The following is a 24,700-nucleotide window of genomic DNA, read 5'->3' on the forward strand; positions in this document are numbered from 1 at the left end:
CTTGCAGGACAAATTCACACAGGTTGGCCCTGGCTGTCTATAGCCATGAACCATTGGTAAATGCCAAAAATATCTGTATATACATCTCCACAGGATCTTTTAATTATATAACTACTAATAACACATTGCTCCTGACAATTACAATTTTAAGCACCATTTTATTTAATCAGTAATTGAGTGAGCCACAAGTCTGGAGATGGAGCTCGGTTGGTAGAATGAACTACCTAGAGTGCACAAAGCCCTGAGTCCAGTCTCAAGCATTCATAAATGAAGTATGGGGTCATGTACCTATAATCCTAGTACGCTGAAGGAAGTAGAGGTACCAGAAGGTTACGGTCATTCTTGCCAGCCTGGGCTATATGTGACCCTGGAAAGAGAAATAGAGAGAAAGACAGAGAGACAGAGACAGAGAGACAAACAGAAACAGAGAAGACAGAGATACACACCCAGAGACAGACAGACAGACAGTAGGGTGACCCAGATATGGTGGTGCATGGCTATAAATCCCAATGCTTAGCAGTGCTTAGGAAGTTCAGAATTTTAAAGCCATCATCAACTACACAAGATCCATCTCAAACATGAAAAAACTGGAAGAAAAGGCCTCTATAGTGGCACATGTGACTAGTGTTCACAAGATTTTGGGTTCAATCTCTGAGAGAGGAGAGGAGGAGGAAGAAATAAAGAAAAGAGAGATAAGGAGGGGGTCATAAGGGGAAAAAGAAAAGAAGGAAACAAGAGAAAAGGGGTGCCAATGAGAGACCCTAAGGACTTAGTTCACACTGCAGCTGATGACAACTCACCCTGAGTCTCAGCCTGTGCCTTCCACCTCTAAAATTGCCATTAGGTCCCTCTTCATAGCCCCACCCCCTGTCACCATCAGCTTCTCCTCCTCTGTGATTCTCGTCACTAGAAATGCTACTTCCTTTGTTTAGCTGTGCTTTGTACTGTATTATAAGTCCTACAGGTAACTTAGCCCATCTAATTTAAGCTATGCCCTTGGTACCAAGAACAGTGTGAGGATTTCAGTAAGCTGGCAGGCAGTATCTACAGGATGCAGGGAGGTAGCTAGAAGTGTAACACAGTATACACACCATTTCAATTATTCTTTTGATGCTTCCCTAACTACCCAGAAGCCCTGGCTCTCCTCTGGCTGTTCTGACTCAGGCAGCACTGTGAGCTATACTCAACAAGAAAGAAATCTAAAGGCTTCCCTATAGCACAGGGGTGTGTTTTAGCCTCAATGGATGAGGGGATGCCAGAAATGCAGGGAAGCCACACAAGCTTTGCAGGACCCACACACAGAAAGCAGAGGCAGGGGGACTGCAAATTGTAGGCCTAGAATACATAGTGGGACCCTGTCTTAGGAGAGGAGAAATGAGAAGGTAGGGGAGAGAAAAGGGTTAATTCAAGTAAAGATAATAAAAATGTTAGAGCCCAACATCAAGCTTTTTTATTTTCTGAAAATCATATTTGAAGATTTCCCTCCCACCCTACACATATGCACACTGAGCGGGAATGGGGAGGGTGGGAATGGGGAGGGTGGGATGGGGAGGTGGGGCAATCCTAAAACAAAACATTCCACAAACTTCAGCAAAACATGAAATTGACATCAAGCTTATTGCAGACTCTCTGCCTGGGGCTGATTAGTACAAATTAAATTTTTTTAATGGAATTTTTTTTTCCCTAAGAAAACGCAGTGCCACCACTTGATCGAGACAAAGAGGACTTAAAAAGAGAGAAGTCCCCTTCATACAAGAACCAACCTGACCCTATGGCCCCCAGACCCGGAAAGAAGTATGGCTTTCTGCTTCCACCTAAACAAATGTTGGAGCTTCTACGAAAGCAGGGCCCAGCCACAGAGCAGGGGCAGCTGGTGCCAATGCCAGCTACAGAGGGGCTACAGTAAGTGTGGGGTTCCAGTGAGTTCGGTGAGCTCAGAGACCACACTTCTCCTGCCACTAGCTCACCAGGAACTTAGCTTCTTTGTGAACTTCTCCTCTGGGTTTTTGGTTTTGGGGTTTTTTTGAGTTTTTTTGTTTGTTTGTTTTGGTTTTGGTTTTTTTCAAGGCAGGGTTTCTCTGTGTAGACCTGGTTGTCCTGGGACTCACTCTGTAGACCTTGGCTGGCCTTGAACTCAGAAATACACCTGCCTCTGCCTCCCAGGTGCTGGGATTAAAGATGTGCACCACCACTGCCCATGTGAACTCCTCAATGCCCTAGATTACAAACAGGTAAAGAAACCGAGGCGAAACTTGAGAAGGTTCTAGGGGCAGGGCGAAGGAAGGGGGCTCTGACTATCCCCATGAGCTACTCTGTCTTAGTCGGGGTTTCTATTCCTGCACAAACATCATGACCAAGAAGCAAGTTGGGGAGGAAAGGGTTCATTCGGCTTACACTTCCATACTGCTGTTCATCACCAAAGGAAGTCAGGACTGGAACTCAAGCAGGTCAGAAAGCAGGAGCTAATGCAGAGGCCATGGAGGAATGTTCTTTACTGGCTTGCCTCCCCTGGCTTGCTCAACCTGCTCTCTTATAAAACCCAAGACTACCAGCCCAGAGATGGCACCACCCACAAGGGGCCTTTCCCCCTTGAGAAAATGCCTTACAATTGGATCTCATGGGGGCATTTCCTCAACTGAAGCTCCTTTCTCTGTGATAACTCCAGCTGTGTCGAGTTGACACAAAACTAGCCAGTACATACTCCAACAAGCCAAAATTGAAGCACTTGGTCAGCTTGTGGAGAAGGGGAAAGAACTGTGCTGTTATGTCAACTCACAATTCTCCACACCAGCTAAGAATATTTAAAGAAACAGACGGCCCACTTTACTTATTTTATAGTGATCAGAAACATTAATGAAACTGTAGAAATGGGGACAAGGACTAGAACATCTTCGGACCCCTCATTCCTTGCTTGTTTTCTCTGAGTGTGTGTTTATTATGCACCATATATTCCCCCTGCCTTTTCTGACTTTTTATTTTTATAAAATTGCACCAAGAGCATCTTTCTATGTTATAAAATATTAAAGGATAAACTCACATAATGAGCATTAGAGCACCTTAACTTATTCGACCAATTCTCTATAATTGCTTCAAATTTAGGTGATTTGTAATTTCTCATGGTTATAGACAATGCTCTAAGAAATATTGGATGGTTAATTATCTCTTTGGGGTAAATTTTCAAGAACTTTAAACAAATTTTGTGAGAATAATTTTTTTTTCGGGTTCTGGGGAGGTAACTTAGTAAAGTGCTCGGCAAACAATCGCAAAGAGCTGAGTTCAGTTCCCAGAGCCCACACTGAGAAGCTTGGCCTGGGGCCAGCAAGATGGTGCAGCAGGTGGCTGCACTAGCAGCCAAGCCTGGAGACTCCAGTTGGATTCCTGGGACCCATGTGGTGGAAGAAAAGAACCAACTCCAGCAATTTGTCCTATGATCTCCATGCATATAACACACACACACACACACACACACACACACAAAGACACATAATGTATTTACTTATTTATTATATTAACCTGTTATTAATGAATTAATTTAAGAAATAGAAATCTGGGCATGATAGTCTGCACCTGTAACTCCATCAGTAAGGAGACAACAATAAGAGGAACAGCTGGTTCTTGCTGGCCAACCAATCTAGCCAAACTGGCAAGCCCCAGGCCAATGAGAGACCCTGTCTCCAAAAGCAAAATGGACAGTACCTGAGAAATGATAGCAGAGATTGACATCTGGCTTCCACATGCACATATATGTCAAACACAGACACACAAGCCTGCACACTTATACCCCCATATATATGAACATAGGAGTGCACACACACACACACACACACACACAATCTTTTCAGAGCTAGGCAGAAATTTTCAAATAGAGATTCAATGTCTAAATGTCCTCCTAGAAAACTTGCAAAAAGGTTGGAAGAAAAATCATACATTGCCACTGAATATAACTTCCTTAATAGTGAAATGATGAATTTTATATGTAATATAAAATTTTATGTACTTTATATATAATATAAAACTTTATATTATATATAAAATTCATACTCAGGTAGTAGCTTTGCCATGCTATGCATCTTATAGTCCGTTACTATGTCTCTCTTTTTGGAGCTGGAGACCTTCACACACTCAAGGAAAAACTCATCTGCTTGTATTCTCATTACTAATCAAATAAGAGGCACCTAGATCATGTGGGAAAGACAGGCCTTCAATACAATGATAGATAGTTCTTTCCTTTATTCTAGGAGTATGTTTATTGCTTACTCAATCTACCAACCTAATAATGCTTCCAATTTATTTGAGGTCCCAGGAAGTCAAAATGAGGAGGTGGAACCAAACAATCTACCTTGAGCCTGCACAAAATGTACAGGTCGGTTGTTTCGGTTGAGTTTCTTTTATTCAATAGCACCAGTTCTATAGGAGAGATATGCTTTAACCAAATTCAAAAATGCAATGTAGTTCTTTCAAGGCAGATATTAAGATAAAAACCCAACCAACAATTGTTTCTTTCATGAGTAAAATAGATTTGCATCAAAAAAATAAGTATCATATTCAACTCTATATGCCTGGTAGTTTCCATCAAGGCAATTAAACTCTAAAATAAAATAATAATAATAAACAGCCACAAATTATATAAATAAATGACAGGGGCTGTGTTCCAATAAAACTTTATTTGTGATATCAGACAGCAACTAGATTCAGTCCACTGGGTCCTAATTTAAGTAACAAGAAGCCCCTTTATTATGTTAAATATTTGATTTGATCTTCACCATATTCGTTTCTGAGGGTGGTCACAATTAAAATTTCTACAATGTTGGTGGCTTAAAATAACACACAGTTCTGGAAGACAAATGTGTGTAGACAAGGCTTCATCAAGGCCGACTCCCTTGAAAACTCTGACACATGATTGCTGCTTGCATTTCTCCTTAGATGCCAGAACCCTGGGTATTCCTTCCTTGACTTATAAATGTAGATTTCTGTTTCTATCTTCTTCCCTAAGGACACACCACTGAACTTAGAGCCCAACTGAGTCTGGAACCATCTCCTCTCAAGTTCTCACTCTGGGCCATTTGTCTCAACGCCCATTATAAATAAGATCTCATTATAATATGAGTTTTCAGATAGACATAATTTAAGGAGCTATAATTCACTTGCCAACATTCATTTTTTTGTGTGTGTATGTTTTTTGTTTTGTTTTGTTTTTGTTTTTTGAGACAGGGTTTCTCTGTATAGCCCTGGCTGTCCTGCAACTCACTCTGTAGACTAGGCTGGCCTCGAACTCTGAAATCCGCCTGCCTCTGCCTCCCAAGTGCTGGGATTAAAGGCGTGTGCCAGCACGCCCAGCTTTTAGGAGTTTTTGTTTGTTTGTTTGTTTGTTTGTTTTTATTTTTGTTTGTTTTTTCATTTATAATACACACAAACAAAATAATTCAAAAACTGATTCTGAATGCCACAGAATACAACCAAATAATACATACAGGCTCTGATTCACTCTGTGATAATTTCCTGTGATGGTTTAAATATGTTTATCCTCCACCCCCACCCTGGACTCATGTGTTTGAATGCTTGGCTCATGGGGAGTGGAACTATTAGGAGGTGTGGCTTTATAGTTGTAGCCTTGTCAGAGGAAGTGTGTCACTGTGGGGGTGGGCTTTGAGGTTTCCTAAGCTCAAGCTCTGCCCAGTGTGGAATCCAATCCCCTTCTTCTGCCTTTAGATCAAATGTAGGACTCTCCTCCAGCACCATGTCGGCCTGCTTGGATGCTGCCATGCTCCCCATGATAATGAACAAAGCCTCTGAAACTGTAAGCCAGCCCCAACTAAATGTTGTCTTTGTCATGGTGTCTCTTTACAGCAATAGAAACCCTAAGACACCCCTTTTCAAGGTGACACGTCATTCTATAGAAATGTAGCAGTATTATTGAGTGACAGAAGTTATCTCTTCAGATTAATTAGATCTTACAAAGTTCTTCACTGTGTGTTGACAGTAAATGGGTGTTCTTGTAACAGACTCTGAAACAAATCACACACCACCAAAAATCAACAAATTCTAAAGACATTCCTCGAAGACAAGGCTTTATTTCCCACTCCAAAGAGCTGTTCATCACTGGTGCTATTGATCTTGTGTGAGTGAGTTTTCTGGATGGGATACATGCACAGTGTTTAACCAAACAACACATGGATGAAGAAAATATGAAAGTTGACCAACCTATGACATGAAACAATAAGTTTAAAAGAAATGTCTAATATGTTTCGGTGGACACGTTCATTCAACACCTTAAAGATCAATTTAAGACTCATTCTCAGCTTTGCAGAAGATAACACAGATATATAGATATAGATCTAAGCAACTTTAGCCACAAACACTAATATTTCTGATTTAGCTTCCTGAAACCTTGTGACCTAATCAGCAAACAGAGTCTATTGGGAAGAAAAGTGAGAATTCAGTTGAAGATATTATTCTAAGAAAGAAAAAGAAAGAGAGAAAGAAAGGAAGAAAGGAAGGAAGGAAGGAAGGAAGGAAGGAAGGAAGGAAGGAAGAAAAGAAACAGAGGAAAGAAAGGAAAGGAAAGGAAAGGAAAGGAAAAAGGAAAGGAAAGGAAAGGAAAGGAAAGGAAAGGAAAGGAAAGGAAAGGAAAGGAAAGAAAAGAAAAGAAAAGAAAAGAAAAGAAAAGAAAAGAAAAGAAAAGAAAAGAAAAGAAGAGAATATGGCTATGCTGAAGTCAACCATGTGTAGCCAGTAAGAGGGTTGACTGAGTAACTTAAGTGGAGATAGCTGGGGTTCTATAGAAAGTAGAGCACAAAACTTTCTGCCTGCCTTTAGAAGCACTGAGTCCTTCAAAATGGAATATCTGTAGGAAACTATTCTCCATTCAAGTACATCCAGACCAGAATGACTGTGTGCAATATGAGGCTCTGGGTGAGAAAATGCCTTACTTTTCATGCAAGAAACCAGGGGTATCCAGATGGAACAAACAACATATCACTTATCTCCCCACCCTGGATGTCCAGAGTGCTGTGTGGCTTTTCTTTTCTCATTCTTAGAGAAGAGCTCTTCCACATGACAGATCCAGCAAACCAAAGAAGGGGCATGGAAAGAGTTAAGTTTATAGAGCCTTTGATATAGGAGAAGGGACGTTGGATTGATCTGGATACTATATGGAGCCTCACGAACAGCCAATTAGGGACATGGGATTTATCATTCACTCCGTCTTTATCAATCTCTAAGTCTTTTGTGGGTACCTAGACTCTTTCTGACTTATAGGTGAATTCACTCTCTGATAACCTTTCTGAATGATCTGTAGTGTTCTGAATATCTGTGTTTCTTCCAATTCCTATCTTGGAAACTAATCCCCCAATGAGATTAGAGGATAGAGGCCTATGGAAATGGTTAGACTATCAGGTCAAACCCCAGGGATGATTATTAAAGGTGACCCCTGGCAACTGTCTTGTCCTTTTCCATTGCATGAGGACATAGCTAATGTGAACACACTAGCAAGTGTGTTCTCTCTAGACACTGAACCTGCCAACACTGATCTTCGACTTCCCAATCACCAAGATTTCTCTTGTTTGTAAGCTACCAAGTCTATGGTATTTTGTTATAGCAATTCAAACCCACTGCCATTTTTCTGAGGGTGTCACACACAGTCCAGAATTGTTTCAGAGAAAGCCCCCTTGTTTTCATTCTTCTATTTATTTACATAAATCTTTCTTCTACATTCAGCCCAGAGTCCTTCTCCTGGTCGGCTGCCAGGGGTCATATCAACTTCCCTGCCCGTGTGTAAGGTTAAGTGATTCCAACTCCACACAAGTTTTGTAACAAGACTTCTTCAATATGTGTAAGTTCTGACATAGTGTACCTCTCCCAACCCAAACAAAGCCCCTGGGATGCTCCACCCAGTCCATCTAAAGAATACATTCAGCTATCAGACTCTCTGGCTGAGAACTAGAAATCAGGCATCCTTCCAGTGGGAATCCTAATTGGTAAGTGGGAGGCCATAGTTGGATGAGAAAGGGAGAGAGAAATAAGCCAAGTCTCTGTGACCAGGGAGAAAGTTCCTACTAGGGAGACAGAGAGCAGGTCAGTATATTCTTGAATATATCACCGAAGAATGGCATCCTCAGGAACTCTGGCCATGAGTTTTCGTTCCCAGCTGTGCCTGAGTGAGTCATGTCTACTTCTATTGCTAAAAATCACTGACAGTTGGTGTTCATTCAGGATCAAAGTGTGGCCTCAGTTAGACTAATATAATGCTTTAGACTTCAAATTCTCAGAAACAAATGCAACCACAAGACACTATCTATGCATCCAGAAAGTGCTCCGATTTACTTCTTGGTATCTAGTTATAGCCCCCCTCATGCCCCAAATAACCTTACATTCTCCAGATGTATTACCTCATCCAGTTGCAGAATTGCTTGTTGTCCTGACTTAAAAGTTCACAAACAAGTGTATCCTTTATGTTATCAGCTTCACTAACTTGTGATTCCTCTTGCTTTGTGGTTCTGTTCTGTATATTATAACTCAGTGAACATCGGTTCCTCGAGGACCAGAACCATATCCCATCCTCCTCTGTGCCCTTTGCTCTGACTCATCGAGAGCAGGCAGTGTTTGCTGACTGTATAGTTACTCAGACGTAGCCTGGGTCTCTTCTTAGAGTCACATCTTAAGGTTCCTGCAGTACCTTGCCCTGGGTAGCATCATTTATTTCATTTGAAAGTGTTTCATATATGTCCAGAGCTGAGCTGGGGGAGACAGAGGGTGTATCTCAGAATATGGTCTTTGCATTAATGGCATAATTAGAAGAAATTACTTTTCATTGATTGCCCTTCCCTAAGCACAGCCAGAATAGAAAATTCTGTTGTGGTCATTACTGCTTCTCCTCAACAGTAAAGTCCTCTAAAGAATGAGCAGGGAGTAGTCATTCCATGGCGAAGCTACCTTGTAGAGATGAAGCTACCTTGTAGAGATGAAGCTACCTTGTAGAGATGCTAGAACCTTGTATTAGGTAATCTTTTTATCTCAAAGGCCAGATACTAACATGTTCATTAATAATGGCTATCTCTTTATGTTATAATTTTGGCATCATTCTGTAATTTTCTAAACTTTTGTCAATTGAATTTACTTTTACATTTAGATAAAAGGTTGTTTATTGTTACTATTGTTATTGCTATTAATCATTATTATTCTCTCTACAGATTTCCCCACTAAGCCTGACCACTGCATTTAGAATTCAATTACGAGCATGCTAAAATTTCCTTAAGGCTTCCCATAGGGCTCAGTCCCCTCTGCAACTGACTACCCTGACTGGGATCCAAAGTGAAGAGCCTTCATCCTTTAGCCAGAATATTAAGCAGTCAGAGCCAAGCAAGAAAAGCCAATAGACTGACGCAATTTTGTAGCTACACATGAGACTATTAGTCTCCATAGAAACTTGTCCATGAGGGCTGGGTGGTTTTCCCCAGTCAATGATTCAGCATTAACACCCTACAGGGTCCCACATGAGGAAGCAGCAATTCCCGAAGTCACAAGTAATTGGCACGTTGACACCTAGTCAGAGTCAGGGAGGGGAGAGGAAAACAGGCATTCAGCATACTTCCATTCCTCCTTTTAGAAGCAGCCAGGTGCGGTGGAGCTTGTTTTACTCTCAGGGCTGGGGAAGCAGAAATGGGTGGATCTCTGGGAGTTTAAGGCAAAACTCATCTTTATAGTAAACTGAAAGACAGCCATGACTATGTAACAGAGAGACCCTTTCTGATGAAGAAGAAGAAGAAGAAGAAGAAGAAGAAGAAGAAGAAGAAGAAGAAGAAGAAGAAGAAGAAGAAGAAGAAGAAGAAGAAAGGAGAAGAAGAAGAAGAAAGAAGAAAGAAGAAGAAGAAGAAGAAGAAGAAGAAGAAGAAGAAGAAGAAGAAGAAGAAGAAGAAGAAGAAGAAAGGAGAAGAAGAAGAAGAAGAAGAAGAAGAAGAAGAAGAAGAAGAAGAAGAAGAAGAAAAGAAGAAGAAAAGAAGAAGAAAAGAAGAAGAAGAAGAAGAAGAAGAAGAAGAAGAAGAAGAAGAAGAAGAAGAGAAGAAGAAAAGAAGAAGAAGAAGAAGAAGAAGAAGAAGAAGAAGAAGAAGAAGAAGAAGAAGAAGAAGAAGAAGAAGAAGAAGAAGAAGAAGAAGAAGGGGAAGGGGAAGGGGAAGGGGAAGGGGAAGAAGAAGAAGGGGAAGAAGGGGAAGGGGAAGAAGGGGAAGGGGAAGAGGAAGAGGAAGATGACAGCAAAAGATCTCCCTCTATTGTTATTCAGGTGACCAGGCATGAAGAGACTGTTCTTCCCAGATGGAAAACCAGGGACTGGTAGATTGAAAAAGAATTTCAGGGGGCTAGAGAGGTAGCTCAGTGGTTAGGAGCACTGGCTGACCTTCCAGAAGATCCAGATTCCATTCCCAGTGCCCGAATGGCAGCTCACAATCATCTGTAACTCTAGTTACAACGGATTTGGTGCCCTCTTCTGGCCTCTTCAGGCACCAGGCACACATAATGGTACAGATATGCATGAAGCAATACATTTAATTTTTTTGTTTTAAGAAAAGAACTTCAGAAGCATATAGGAATGGTCTTACTTCTCTCTAAATTATAGAGTTTGCAAATTTAACAAAGGAAAGGCTGAAATCCAGGTTCTCTGTCTCTGGATCTTAGCCCATTTTACTGGAAACAACACAGAGCATCAGAAACAAAGATCGCCTCCCTCCCATATCCTTGGCAGCACCACCTCCTCCACTTCTTGCTACTGTGGCCTGCCAGGCATTTCTGAGGCTACCCATGCCTTGTACTCAGAGTCCAGACAATTTTTAACCCCCTGGTTCCAGATCAAAAGTCAGCAACTCAGAGTTGAAATACTCCCCACTGTACTGAAATTTGTAATAAGATGTCAATATTACAGTAGCATAACAATGGGTTCCACTAGAAATTACAACAAAATGAAAAAATAAAGCAAAGATTTAAAAGAAATATATCACTTAGCAAATGTGATCATTGAATCTAATTCTGGTTCTTCTCTATAGAAGAGAGGACAACGGTGAGGAATATATTGTCTTTGAGAAAGATATTCCTTCATACCACAGTGTTCTGAGAACACAGGCTTACTCTAGGGTCACTGTTGATTAGCTGTCAACTGAAAGTCTCAAGTTTGTAGAAATCCCTGTTCCCCTGGCAAACTGTAAGAGCTGATCAACTTACATAACAGTTAAACAATCCTTGAGTCTATATTGCAAATAGGGTACACCTTTATTTTCACTTGCCTCTGACTAAATTGACAAAATTCCTTTAAGTATAAAAATAGGCCACAAAAAAACTGCATGATGTTAACAATATCTGTGACTTCATCACTGGTATAAGTCCTCTATGTTTTCTAAGTCACATTCAATTGCCCCTGGTATCATTAATGCTATTCATGCAACACGACATGGAAACAGATTCACAGTAACCACTAGGTCTTATTTAACACGTTGAAAAATTACATATTACTGTATCAAAACCTAGTTATATACCATGTAATTACATTAATAAGAATTCCTGAAACATAGTCTACAGGCTTTACCAGAATACGAAAGAGATCCAATAATGCAAAAAAGGCTAAGACTCCAGGCAGAACCTTACACTAGCTCCCTGGTGATAGAATTATGTAAAAGGATTATGTTATAGGATTTAAACACATTACTCATATTATTCTCCATAAGCAGCATATAAAGTGGTAGATAAGTGTATAAACTTTATCAACCTGACCTTGAAATGTGAGCAAAATAAATCTAGCCTACTCAGGATTGGTCTGGTCCCAGAATCATCTCTCCTCTTTCTTAACATAGGATAGATCCCCTGGGTGCATGCTGAAGACCACAGAAGTCCTATTTAGGAATACAGAAGTGGAGGTTTGGCACTAGGAAGATGGCTCAGAGGATAAAGTGCCTGCTGCTCAAGGCCGAGGACCAGAGTTCAAGTCCACAGCAGCTACATAAATACCAGGTAAGTCTCGTGGCATACCTGAAATTCCAGTGATCCAAAGGCTGAGATGGGATCCTCGAGCAAGCTGGCTATCTAGACTAGCAATCCCATTATCCAGCTCTAGGCTCCATTGAGAGACCCTTCCTCAATAAACAAGGAAATGAACAATTAAGAAAAGCTCCTGGGACTGAAGGGATGGCTCAGTGGTTAAGAGCACTGACTGTTCTTCCAGAGGTCCTGAGTTCTATTCCCAGCAACCCACGACTCACAACCATCTGTAATGGGATCTGATGCCCTCTTCTGGTGTGTCTGAAGACACAACAGTGTACTCACATATATAAAATAAATAAGTCTTAAAAGTGGGGAGGGGGAAAAAAGCTCCCCATGTCAACCCTAGGGCTTGTGCACAAACATAAACATTCATACACACAGAGCACATGCATGCACACGCGCGCACACACACACACTCACTTTTTTAAAGCAGAAAGCTATCTCATGCTCTATTAAGGAGGCTGGGTTTATTAGTCTATCTTTTATACTACAAGTAGGATACCTATGTCTTCATCTAAATCTCACTCCCCCCACCCACCCATAACCTTCACCTCTAGTAGCAATTTCCAGTGGCCTTCCTAATACTCCCTATTGCCACTGCTCTCTGTTTGCTTTTATATGCAGATGTGTACTGCTCATAGGATATTCCCCAGCACTAAATTCCATTCATCTGTCTATTTTAGTAATTGGGATTCCATCAGCTTTATGTTGTAATAACTTACATTGGCCAGGATCCTGTCACTTAGAATCTTTACAGTCCCTTTAAAGCTTTGGCAGTGACAAGGTAATTCTGATAGGTTACTGACTCTGTGACTCATAAACACAGGGTAATTGTCTTCAACATTTTGGGAAGAAGTGACTATTGTAAAGTAGGCCCATTATTTTCATATTATCAGAGCAACAGAAAGAAGAATCCATTTTTCATCCTGTTGAAAAATTAGCTTCATCCCAATAGTTTTTAACCTAGAAATGTCAATATTAGAAAGTGTGAGTTATTCCACCAGTGCGGAGAACAGCAACCCATTGATGGCTGCAGGCCTGTTAGACCCTCTCACTAGCCTGCAAGCAGCTGTGACGACAGAACCTAGCAAGGCAGGATCCGAGAGATTACTCGGATCACCCAGCTTCCAACGCACGCACACCGCTGGAGCATCACAGGGTGCTGGATGTAGGTCAGAATCCTATTGATAGGACAACAGTTTGTCTCCATCTACCCAGCACAGGGGAGCTTTAAAACACTTCTCCTGGTGTAATTATCTCTTAGGATGAAATGATATGATCACCTTATTCATTGATCACCTGGACCAGTCATCTCTCTCCTCAGAGAAGGATCCTAAACTCCAGAAAAGTGCCTGAGAGATGCCAGCTCAGTGGGCAAAATGACGATGCTTGCCTAATTTCCTTTCCTGTTACTGCAATAAATACTCAGACGAAAGCAACTTAATAGAGAAAGGGTTTATTCTGCCTCGTGGTTCAAAAGCGCCTTCCCTTACAACAAAGAACGCAAGACTACAGGGTCTTGAAGCAGCTGGGTCGCATTGAATTGACAATCTAAAGGCTGGAATCCAAGGCTGCTGCTCACCTGCCTTTTTCCATTGAGAGAGTCCAGGATCCTAAGCAGGGAACGATGTCACCCACAGTGAATGGGCGTTCTCACCTCAAATAACACAATCAAGATAATCCCCCACAGACATGTCTGAAGGCCCATTTGCCAGGTCATTCTAGAGTCTGTCAAGTTGACAGTTGACACTGCCACAAAACCCATTCACTGTTCTCTAGAGAGTTGCCCAGGCTACCTCAAAGTCTTTATTCATAGATTAAGCAATTACATTCTGCTGGAAGTATGCTATTTCTCCATATTTTCAGGCTGGATTCACACACACACACACACTATGGAAGTATTATAGATACATATTAAGTTTATACACAGTAAGATTACAGATCTTAAGTGTTTAGTTTAAGGACCCTTTAAGGACCCTATGTAGTGTATAAAACATCTCATTTGGGCCTAAAATCTCATCAGACCCCCTTCAGTCTCCAACCCAAAGGAAATACATTTCAATTTTCATACCCACAAGATATTTTATCTGTTCTTCAACTTTACATAAAAGATATCATGTACTTTATGGACCTGGAAGACTAAAAAAATTAATTTTTGTGAAATATGCTTAGTGAGAGCCTTCCTTGAAAAAACGGTCCACTCCACAAGGGAAAAGACTTTGCCAGGACATTACACCCACTTCCTCATGCTCCAGCCCCATGAGGGTTTCTTATCTTACCCAGGAGTGGAAAAGGTAATCAAGAAGGGTGAAGTCTTCAAGAAAATATTGGTTGCATTGCCACAAAAGAAGGGAATAGTGGGTGGAGACAGTGGGAGGGAAAGAAATACCAATGAAGAAAAATATGTACCAGAATGCCAGAAGAAAGAGAAAATGACTCAAAAATGAAAGATTATAATGATGCCTGAGAACATCCTAAAATTAATGATTCTAAATCAATGATCCAGAAAGCTGAGAGACACAATTTCATTCAATACTGAGTTTTCCCCCCAGTTTTTCTGTCAGTGTATGAGAGGGTATAAAACCATCTACAATGACTGTAGGTTTGTCTATTAGATAGCATAATATTAAAGTTCTTTCATCAGCTTGTAGGCACATTTGGGAGTATTGAATCTTCTAAATGAGTTGACCATTTTACCATCACAATTCATTTCCCAGTGTCTCTAAAAAGGCATCAAGTGAACATTCCAGCTCTCTCTGCTCCATCTTGACTGCAGTTACATTTCCGTTATAGTGGTCTTTCTAGCATTTTCTTTTGTCTCTTTGCTATGCTCTTTATCTTTCTGCTGGAATTCTCCGTGTGTCCATGCATGCTCTCCACTTTCTCACTAGCTCCTTTAACATACTCGCCAGTTGTTTTAAAGGCCCTGCCAAACACCCTAGCTCTGGTCATTCTCTATGACTAACTCTATCACACTTCTCTCTCTTTCCTCCAGCTCACACAGCCTTGCCAGTTCACATGTTCATAACATTTGTGTATGCCAGATGTCTTAGTTACTTTTTCTGTGCTAAGTACCATGTCATAAGACACCATGGTCAAAGCAACTTATGAATGTAAGAGTTAATTGGGTCCTACAGTTTAAGAGGATGAGTCCATGACCATCGTGGCAGGGAGCATGGTAGCAGTAAGGCAGATGGGGTGCTAAGCAGGATCTGAGAACTTATCTCTGACCCACAGGCACAAGACAAGAGAGAGTTAACTGGGAATGGGGTGTGCCTTTTGAACTCTCAAAGCCCAACCCCAAGTGATACATCTCTTCCAACAGGGCCACGCCTCCTAATCCTTCCTGAACTGGTCCACCGACTTTAGACCAAGCATTCAAATATATGCGTCTATGGGGATTGTTCTCATTCAAACCACCACATCAGATATTGGGTTTTTAAAAATAATGTATATTGAATCAACATTTGCCCGAAAAAGGTCATGTGCTTCCTAGCTCCACTTAGAGAAACAAGTCAATATAAAGGTAAACTGAGTCTGGGTTTTATCCTCACTTCAGTTAGATTCAGTCCATCGGTGCTCCTGATGTTCTGTGAACACAATTGGCCTTCCATCTATCAAGAGCTGACAGATACTAAGGATCTCTTCATGTTTAAAAGTTCAACTAGTAGCTCTCCACGTCAATGGAGATATTATTCTCTGTCTCACAGCTCAGCTACAAGACAGGGAAGCGAGGAAGACTCTGCTTTTCAGGTCTGATAAGCTTAGCTTTGTGTGTATTAAAATCTCTCAGCCTATTTGTCTTTTCACCTCTGTCCTCTCTCCTATTCCTACTCCTATCCTTCTCTTCCTCTCCGCTCCCACCTCCCTCTCCTTCCTCCAACCTTCGGAAGGTCGTCATGAAGACCAACAGTGCCCCTTTCGGCACCCTCTTTAATCAACAGAATTTATATGCTAAAAATCAGTATTTCTCCTCTTCTCTGCCTGTCCACCCCAAATCTCAATAAGACACTATAGTGTGGAACTTGGGTGCCATAGATTGACTTCTCTCGAATCATTTACCACTGATACACATCTCTCTCTCTCTCTCTCTCTCTCTCTCTCTCTCTCTCTCTCTCTCTCTCTCTCTCCCAGCTTTGCACTTGGGCAAGTACCAATGAGTTTGGTAATTTTTTTAACCCTCCTACTCTTGGCCTTGAGTACAGGGTTTGAGTTTTGTTTCTCTGAGTAATAATGTGACCTTGGGAATGAAGTCATGTAAATATAATTCACTGAGGTCATATTACTGTCATTAAAAAAAAAAAACCAAAGAGGTGGCTGGGATATTAAAAAACATGGGAGCACGTGAAGATGACCATGTAGAAGAGCTAGGTGGCCCATCCATAAGCCAACAAGTATCAAAAACTGCCAGCAAACAGCCAGAACCTAGAGAAGAGGCCTAGAACCTACAAGATAGCAACCTTGATGACATCGTTGTCTTACACTTCTGGCAACTAAGAGACAGTAAGTCCATGTCGCTTAAGCGGTTCAGCTGTGGTCCTCTGTCCTAGCAACTCTAACATTAGCCTAATGTGGTCGTTGGCCTTCCTGGACTTAATGGAACCCACTAGTAAGAGTATACTAAAATTAAAAAAAAAAAAAAAAAGTAGGTATAGACCTTTGGCAAGGATCCTTAACATACCTGATCAAGCCAGATCACGTGTAGCAATAGATTTGAACAGATATTCCATCATAAAAGATATACAGACTAAGGGCTGGAGAGACGGCTCAGGGGTTAAGAGCACTGGCTGCTCTTCTAGAGGACCTGGGTTCAATTACCAGCACATATATGGCACCTCACAATTGTCTGTTACTCAAGTTGCAGGGGATCTGACTCCCTCACATCAATACATATAAAATAACGTTTAAAAAAAAAAAAGATAGGTAGGCTGTGAATAAGTGTGTTAAAAGGTGATCAGCATTGTGAGGTTGGCTCAAACCTGTGGTACTCATCCTGCCTCAGCTTCCTTAGTGCCAGGATTCCTAAAGTTGGTCATCACACCTAACTAACTAGCTGTTGGACAGGTTTTAAAAAGGGAGTATGCATCTCCCCTGCACACTCAAGAAGATAATATGTCACATAAGGCTTGTACTCAAGTGCTTACAGTAGTTTCATTTTTAGTGCTAGAAACAACAATGACAAAGAATGGATTAAAGAAGAAAAACAAACCTATAGTGTAAGTGCAGGGGATGTGGCTCTTAATGTATGTAGTGCTTTGGGGATGTTGTCAAGCCAGGGCACTTAAATAACATGTATGATGCCCTGAGTTCAATTTCTAGACCCCCCTACACACACACACACACACACACACACACTCACAGCACACACACACACAAGCACACCCCAAATAACACAAACAAAAATGTAAAAAACTAACTACAAAATAAAACACTATTCAGCAATAAAAGGGATGAACTATTTGACTATTGATATGCTCAGCAACACTGATGAATCTGAAGATAATAGTGAGTAAAAGAAAGCAAACCTAAAAGAGTACATACTACAGTATTTGAAACCATTGATGCCAGGAGTGGTGGCAAATGCTTTTAATCCCAGCACTTAGGAGGCAGGGCCAGCCAGATCACTTGGGTTCAAGGCCAACCTGGTCTATTTAGCAAGTTCTAGAACAACTAGAGTTATATGGTAAATTGTTGTCTCCAATTACTAGCAAATATTAATTACTAGGATTATGAACTTCCTCTGCTTCCTGACAATAACATTTCTGAAAATTCAAATTGTGATGAAATTATAGCAGATCATCGATTGGGTGGGAAGCAAAGAGTTCATGGGAGAGAACTAGGGCAGGGACAGAAACAAATTTTTAGAGACAGTCAATAACTCATTGTTTTGATTTTGGTTGCTATGACCGGGATGCAGCATAATCATGCTCAGACCTGTGCTGATGTTTAATTCTTAATGTGATGGTTTGGGGGAAATATAAGATAGTTCAGAAAGGGATTAATTAGCTCCAATGAGAATGGGTTCATTGCTTCAAGAATACATTGCTATACAGTGAGTTTTGCTTCCTCACAGAGGAACCGCATTAAGAAAAAACAGCTAATTATCCTGGAATAAACAGTTAGGAGAGTTAAAGTTCCCGTGTTTGAGTTCCCACATCTAATGAGGTGTTGTTGACAATTTTTAAAGGCTTAGCACGCCTTTTATATTATCCGTTAGCTGCAACAGAAAACCCCAAGACAGTGCTATAAAGGTGGCTCCGGCAGCTAAGGGCACTGCTGCTCTTGCAGAGAACCCAAAATTCGGTTTCCAACATCCATAATTAGGTAGCTCACGACTGTCTGTAACTCTAGTTCCAGGAGATCAGGCACTCTCTTCTAACCTTTGTGAGCACCAACACACAAGAGACATACATGTGTGGTGCACATATATACACTAAAGGCATGTACCGGTGCACAATAGATAGATAGATAGATAGATAGATAGATAGATAGATAGATAGATAGATAGATAGATAGATAGGTGAATGGATAGATAGATAGATAGATAGATAGATAGATAGATAGATAGATAGATAGATAGATAGATAGGTGAATGGATAGATAGATAGATAGATAGATAGATAGATAGATAGATAGATAGATAGATAGATCTTTTTTAAAAATTGAAGAAAACCCTGAGGTATATTCTTCAGATATTTCCATGGATACAAAAATAAAAATAAAAAGCTATAAGTTTTTTAGTGAATGTAAATTAAAGCCCACTTTCATAGCAAGCCTTTTTACCGCACAGAGTTACTTAAGGTCAGTTTTGTGTGAGCGTATCATGTACCTGAGCACACCGCTCTCCCGTGCATTTCCTTCCCCTCCCATTAGTCCCCCTGCTCAGTCACAAAGTTTCACATCTACTTTTGTGTCATCGGTAGAGGACATAATACGTGTCTATAGAGGATTCAGTGTGCCTGTAATGTCTAGGACCTACAAATGAAAGAGAAAATGTGATGTTTGTTTTTCTGAGACCAAGTTTATTAAAAATTAAGCCCAAGAAACGTTCCAGCTGTTAAGGACACATCATATCCTCACTCCACCTTCCAAATGCCATGTAGCCCCATCAGTTGAGCTGATAGAATGTCTGCCACAGGCGCGTCCTCCTCTTTGCTTACTGTGAAAAGATATCTTTTAAAGAGAGTGTGCTTATAATCACAAAATGCCAGTTTAAAACTCTAAAAGTTTAAACTTGAAGGGAGAGTCTTCAATATAGGCTTTGCCTATTGATGGAACAGGATAGCTCAAATCAGAAGCCCGAGTCTGAGGATTCTCACGCTAGCAGGTTTGCTGAACAAGATGGAAGCTTCAGGCCCCTGTCCCCCACCCCCACTCCACAAAGCAGCCACAGCTGGAGGCTACATCATACAGAGGACAGAGTATCCTCTCCCTGAACAAATCTGACAAGCTTGTCACATTAGGTTGTGACATACAAATATGGCATAATTGCAGGTTCTCATCATCACGGTGATAGCTAACTTGATACGAGAGGTCAAATCCTATTTTTATATCCCGAATTGCTAAAATATTGTTTCGTCAGAAAAAAAATCAATTTCTCATTTTTCTAGTGTTAGCTTGAAAAGGGTATAATTGATCAAGCCTAAATCCCTTACATCACCCAGGACTGTGTGGAAGGCTCACACACCCAGCGAAGCCACTTGAGCTGGGGGCAGGCGAACAGCAGTCGTCTCCGGCATCTGACACCCATGGGCCCAAAGGGCTGCAAAGCAAGAATACATTTTACATCCTTTGGTTAAGACTGTGGGGAAAATATCGGCTGGTGGAATATGCTCAGCTGGCTCACTGGGGTTTTGTGGTCCAATTTGCGGATGAGATATTTATAAAATGCCGTGATTACAATGCCATCTCATTAACATTTGTTAAGTGAAAACCACAGAGGGCAGCATTTGAGCTCCAGCCAGAGAGGAGAGAGGCTGAACAAGGAGGCTGGCTTCCCTGCCTTAGCACAGCAGAAAGACAGCCTGATGGGCAGGTTCCCTCTTGCCTTCTTTAAGTTTTATTTATCTCCTTACCAAAGGAAAAGACTGTGGGGAGAAGGAACGTAGCTTTCGCTTTCTTTTCTTTACTACCTAAGCACATCAAACTTAAGTCAAGACCAAATCAATTTCCCCATAAATTTACATTCTCCACTCCCTGTGTACTATTTATCCGAGAAGACACCTCCTCCAGAATATCGGCCTGGAGGCAGGTTAGCCAATCCCAGTAGGTCTTTGCAAGCTCAGTGAGGTTCTAGACCTGACTGGGCTCACAGTCATTACAGTAGTGCAATTGCTCTTGCTGCCTTCTGCTTTCCTATCCCTGTTCCTATGAGATCCAGTGTGAAACGGGCTAGATTCCCCTTTCCGCTCAGGCAACATGGTGGTCCCAGAATCTCTGTGCAAGGGTGTTACCATGGTAGGAAGGGGAAGCACTAGATAAGGTACACAGCGAACACTCAATCACTAGTAGCACAGTTACTGTTAATGTATTGATTAGCTGACTTCCCTCTTCTAGTCAGTCTCTACTTCATGGGTGGTTTAAGTCATGCATTGTACACAGAACCAGTCCTAGGGCTGCCCACATGATGGACAGACATCCTGTAACTACCCACTGAGTGTGTGCTGTATCCAGAGGAAACATTTAGAAGTCGGAGCCCATGGTAAGTGACGGATCAAATGCGGTGATTATTACACTCATCTGCACAGCGACTTTACTTGAGAACTCTGCAAAACTTTCCGGCAAATCTTCGTTTGCCGATTATAAATAAAATTTAAACTTCTGACATTCCTTCCCTCCTAATACTTACCATACTTTCTTCCCATTGTGACCAAGTGTGTGCATAGGCGGACACAAACACAGGTAAGGATTAAGAAGAAGGGAGGAGGGGATGAGGAGGGAAAGGAGAAGCAAGAGCAGCAGACTTTCTCATTGGCACTTAAGAGTCGATTAATATACAGACAGGAACTCCAAGTCAAGATGCTCAGGCCCAGAGCAGAATGTGTCGTTTTAAAGGCTCTGTTACATCTTTAATCCCATACTGCCTTCTGTATTTGGCCTCTACAGGCCAAGGATGCAGGGCAAATTAACCGTTAACACTTTTCAATCCACTTATGAAACACCTGGTTGCTATACCATTTCCAATAAGAATAGGAAACTGACTCTGTCCTTCTGAGAGCCTGAGACTGGGGGGCATGGGGAGGGGGGGTTGAACGTTACATGAAGAAATTTTCCACACTTACTAGTGCAGATTCCAGCAAATGGGTTGATAGAACCTAGTGGGGAAACCCCCACTCAATTCCCGATTCACGGTGCACCCAAAAAATCACGAAGGACCATCTTGATGTAATTACATGAGGTCGTTTAATGACGAAGCTCAGGACCAACATTCATCCCACACAGGAGATAACCAATGTCGGCCACGAGGCTCGAAAGCTAGGGGTTTTTCTGGGGTAAGGGGCTTAGGGGTGTGGAATTCAGCATAGCAACACACTATTGGCTTATTCAAACATCAGCAGAAAAATTACATGTACGTGCAGGGTGTCAGAGTTCTGTGAGTTGTTGACTCAGTTCAGATAGCCCTGTTATGTCTTCACATTCCTCTTTATCTTTAAGGTTAAGCTGTTCCCAGGAATGTTTTTAACTACGGGGCATACCCGGGTTTGTTTTTCTTTTTTCTCAGCCCCGGGCAGCCTCTAGGCTCACAAACAACCAGCAATTTCTGAGTGCTTTATATGACTTACAGGTCTTGAAATTTCATCTTTCTTTCAGGGTGAGAATGAAATTCCTGAGATGATATCACACTGGGAAGGCATGGACATGACCAGTGCCCAGAGCTTAGTCTCCCACTCAGACCTACAAAGCAACACTGTGAAAAGCTTGAAGGGAATTGATAATATGGCTTTCGGCAAAATGCTTGCTGAAAAGCAGAAGGGCCTTCATTTGGATCCCCCTAGCTCCCACATAAAAAGCCAAGGACATGCCTATAATTATAGCACTGTAGAGGCAGAGACTAGCAGATCCGTTGGGATTGCTCATTGGCCAGCCAGCCTCATTGAATCAGTGACCTCCAGATACAGTGAGAGACTCTTCCTAAAACTCAGGTTTCCAGAAGGGCTAAAGGGACACCTCAGTAAGAGGACTTGACTAGCAGAAGCCCTAGGTTCAATGCTAAGCATTGCTTCCTAAAAATAAATAAAATGGATGTTTGAGAAAGACACCAATCATACATATACATCAACATATGTGCAGATATATGTATACATAATACATATATCATATATGATATATATCATTCACAGAAAGAGAGAAAGAAAGAAAGAGGGAGGAAGGGAGGCATGGAGGGAGAAGGGAGATGGAAGGAATGAAGCAAGGGTAAGGAAGGAAACAGAGTGAAGTGCCTTTACTTATGTGACTATATCTCCTTGCCCATGGTAAGCATGTCCACAAGATATAGTAGCTGCTAATAATAGAGACACTTCTGTTGTGGGATTTTTTATTGGATATTTTCTTTATTTACATTTCAAATGTCATCACCTTTCCTATTCCCCCCTCTGAAAACCCCATATCCTCTCCTTCTCCCCCTGCTCACCAACCCACCCACTCCCATTTCTGGCCCTGGCATTCCCCTATTCTGGGGCATAGAACCTTCACAGGACCAAGGGCCTCTCCTCCCACTGATGACTGACTAGGCAATCCTCTGCTACATAGGCAGCAAGAGCCATGAGTCCCACCATGTGTTTTCTTTGGTTGGTGGTTTAGTCCCAGGGAGCTCGCGGGGGGGGGGGGGTGGTGGTGGATACTGGTTAGTTCGTATTGATGTTCCTCCTAGGGGGCTGCAAACCCCTTCAGCTCCTTGGGTTCTTTCTCTAGCTCCTTCATTGGGGACCCTGTGTTCTATCCAATGGATGGCTGTGAGCATCTACTTCTGTATGTTGTGGTGTTATTTTTAATAACTTTCATTGCATTTGTTCTTTGACAATTTCTTACATAAATAAAGTACATTATGGTTGTTGTAACTCCCCATGCTCTCTAGCTCCCTCTCCTAGCACACACACACACACACACACACACACACACACACACACACACTCACACACGCACAAACCCCTTTCCACCATCATAACATGTCACTGTTATTTTGTATTTTCTTGTGTATTTTGAGACGCACTGATTTAACCAAGATCGTTTGAATGACCCTGGTGAGACCCTCAGTGGGCCCACAACTGAAGCCAATGGTTGTCCCTCCCCAAGAATCCATCAATAGCCAATACTTTATCAGGAAAAGGTAAGGGTGCATAAGCCCCTCCTCGGTCCATGATTGACTGCTAATGGGCCCAGATTTGTGCAGGTCCAGTGCAGGCAGCCACAGCTACTGCGAGATCATGACACAATAATTGTTCTAGCTACAGAACACAGTGTTTCAAAGCCCTCCACCTCCTCCCTGCCTTCATGCCCTTGCCTTTCATCTGCCCACCTGTCTGCAATGATCCCAGAACCTTAGAAGGGTAGCGACAGACACCCTCTTTATAAAGTCTGGGAAAACAAAATCTCCATTCTATCCATTAAATCCTTTTCCTGAAGAATGGTAATCTAGAAGAGATGTTTTTCTTGTCATTTTCCAGTATCAAAAATTTGAGTCTTCATCCCCTGATGACTCTTCCCCCAAATTCTTAATCTTGACTGTCAACTTGATCACACTGAGAGGCACCATGAAGACTATAAGGCATGCTTCCAGGTACATCTGTGAGAGGATTCATTTCCCCAGAAAGAATTGGATCATGAGGGTTCTAACTTAGTGAATCTTTTGATCATGATGGTTTCAATTTTTGAAAAGATGGCGGCAAGTGGTGGATCTGTGAACACTGGGCTTAGCTGAACATGTTCCTGGGAGCTCTGCTCTTCCTGGGCCCCTTCCTGCTATTGCTCTGTTCCACTTCCTATGCACCATGGTATGAACTGCCCTGACACACATCCCTTGCCATGATAGACAGACGTCTATGAAACTGTTCGTAAACAAAAGTTATCCCTGTGGGGTGTTTCAATAATATCAGTAAAGCGGACCTTTTCCCACCACTGAAATATCCTAAATTCTCCATTCTCTTTCCCAGACATGCGCTCTTTTTTAGAGATTTATTTATTTATTTTATGTATGAGTACACTATTGCTGTCTTCAGACATACCAGAAGAAGGCATCGGATTCCATTGCAGATGGTTGTGAGCCACCCTGTGATTGCTGGGAACTGAACTCAGGACCTCTAGAAGAACCAGTGAATGTTCCTAACTGTCCCCCAGACACACACTCTTACTGTGCCTAATTCATACTCTCAGTTCTCCAGCAATCTATATAGTTAGAAGAAACAGCAGAGAGCCTAATGTGATCGGAAAGACTTCAAAACTCCTTCCCAGCAGAAATCAAGGTCATGTACTTATTGGCAGTGGCCCTTGGAACACTGACCTTCAGAGGTAGAACTCTGGGCCAAAGCAGCTCTCCTAGAAAGACGTGGGTAAGTGCATGATGAACACCCTAAGTGGACTCTACTTTATCTTATGATGTGCTATATCATCTTATGAGCGTCCTAACAAACGCAGAGTCAAGAAAAGGATAGAAGAAAGGCCAGAAGGACTGGATGGATGGAAG

This window comes from Mus caroli, unplaced genomic scaffold (assembly GCF_978045245.1).
Source record: "Mus caroli unplaced genomic scaffold, Mus_caroli_1 scaffold_19, whole genome shotgun sequence".
Classification (NCBI taxonomy): domain Eukaryota; kingdom Metazoa; phylum Chordata; class Mammalia; order Rodentia; family Muridae; genus Mus; species Mus caroli.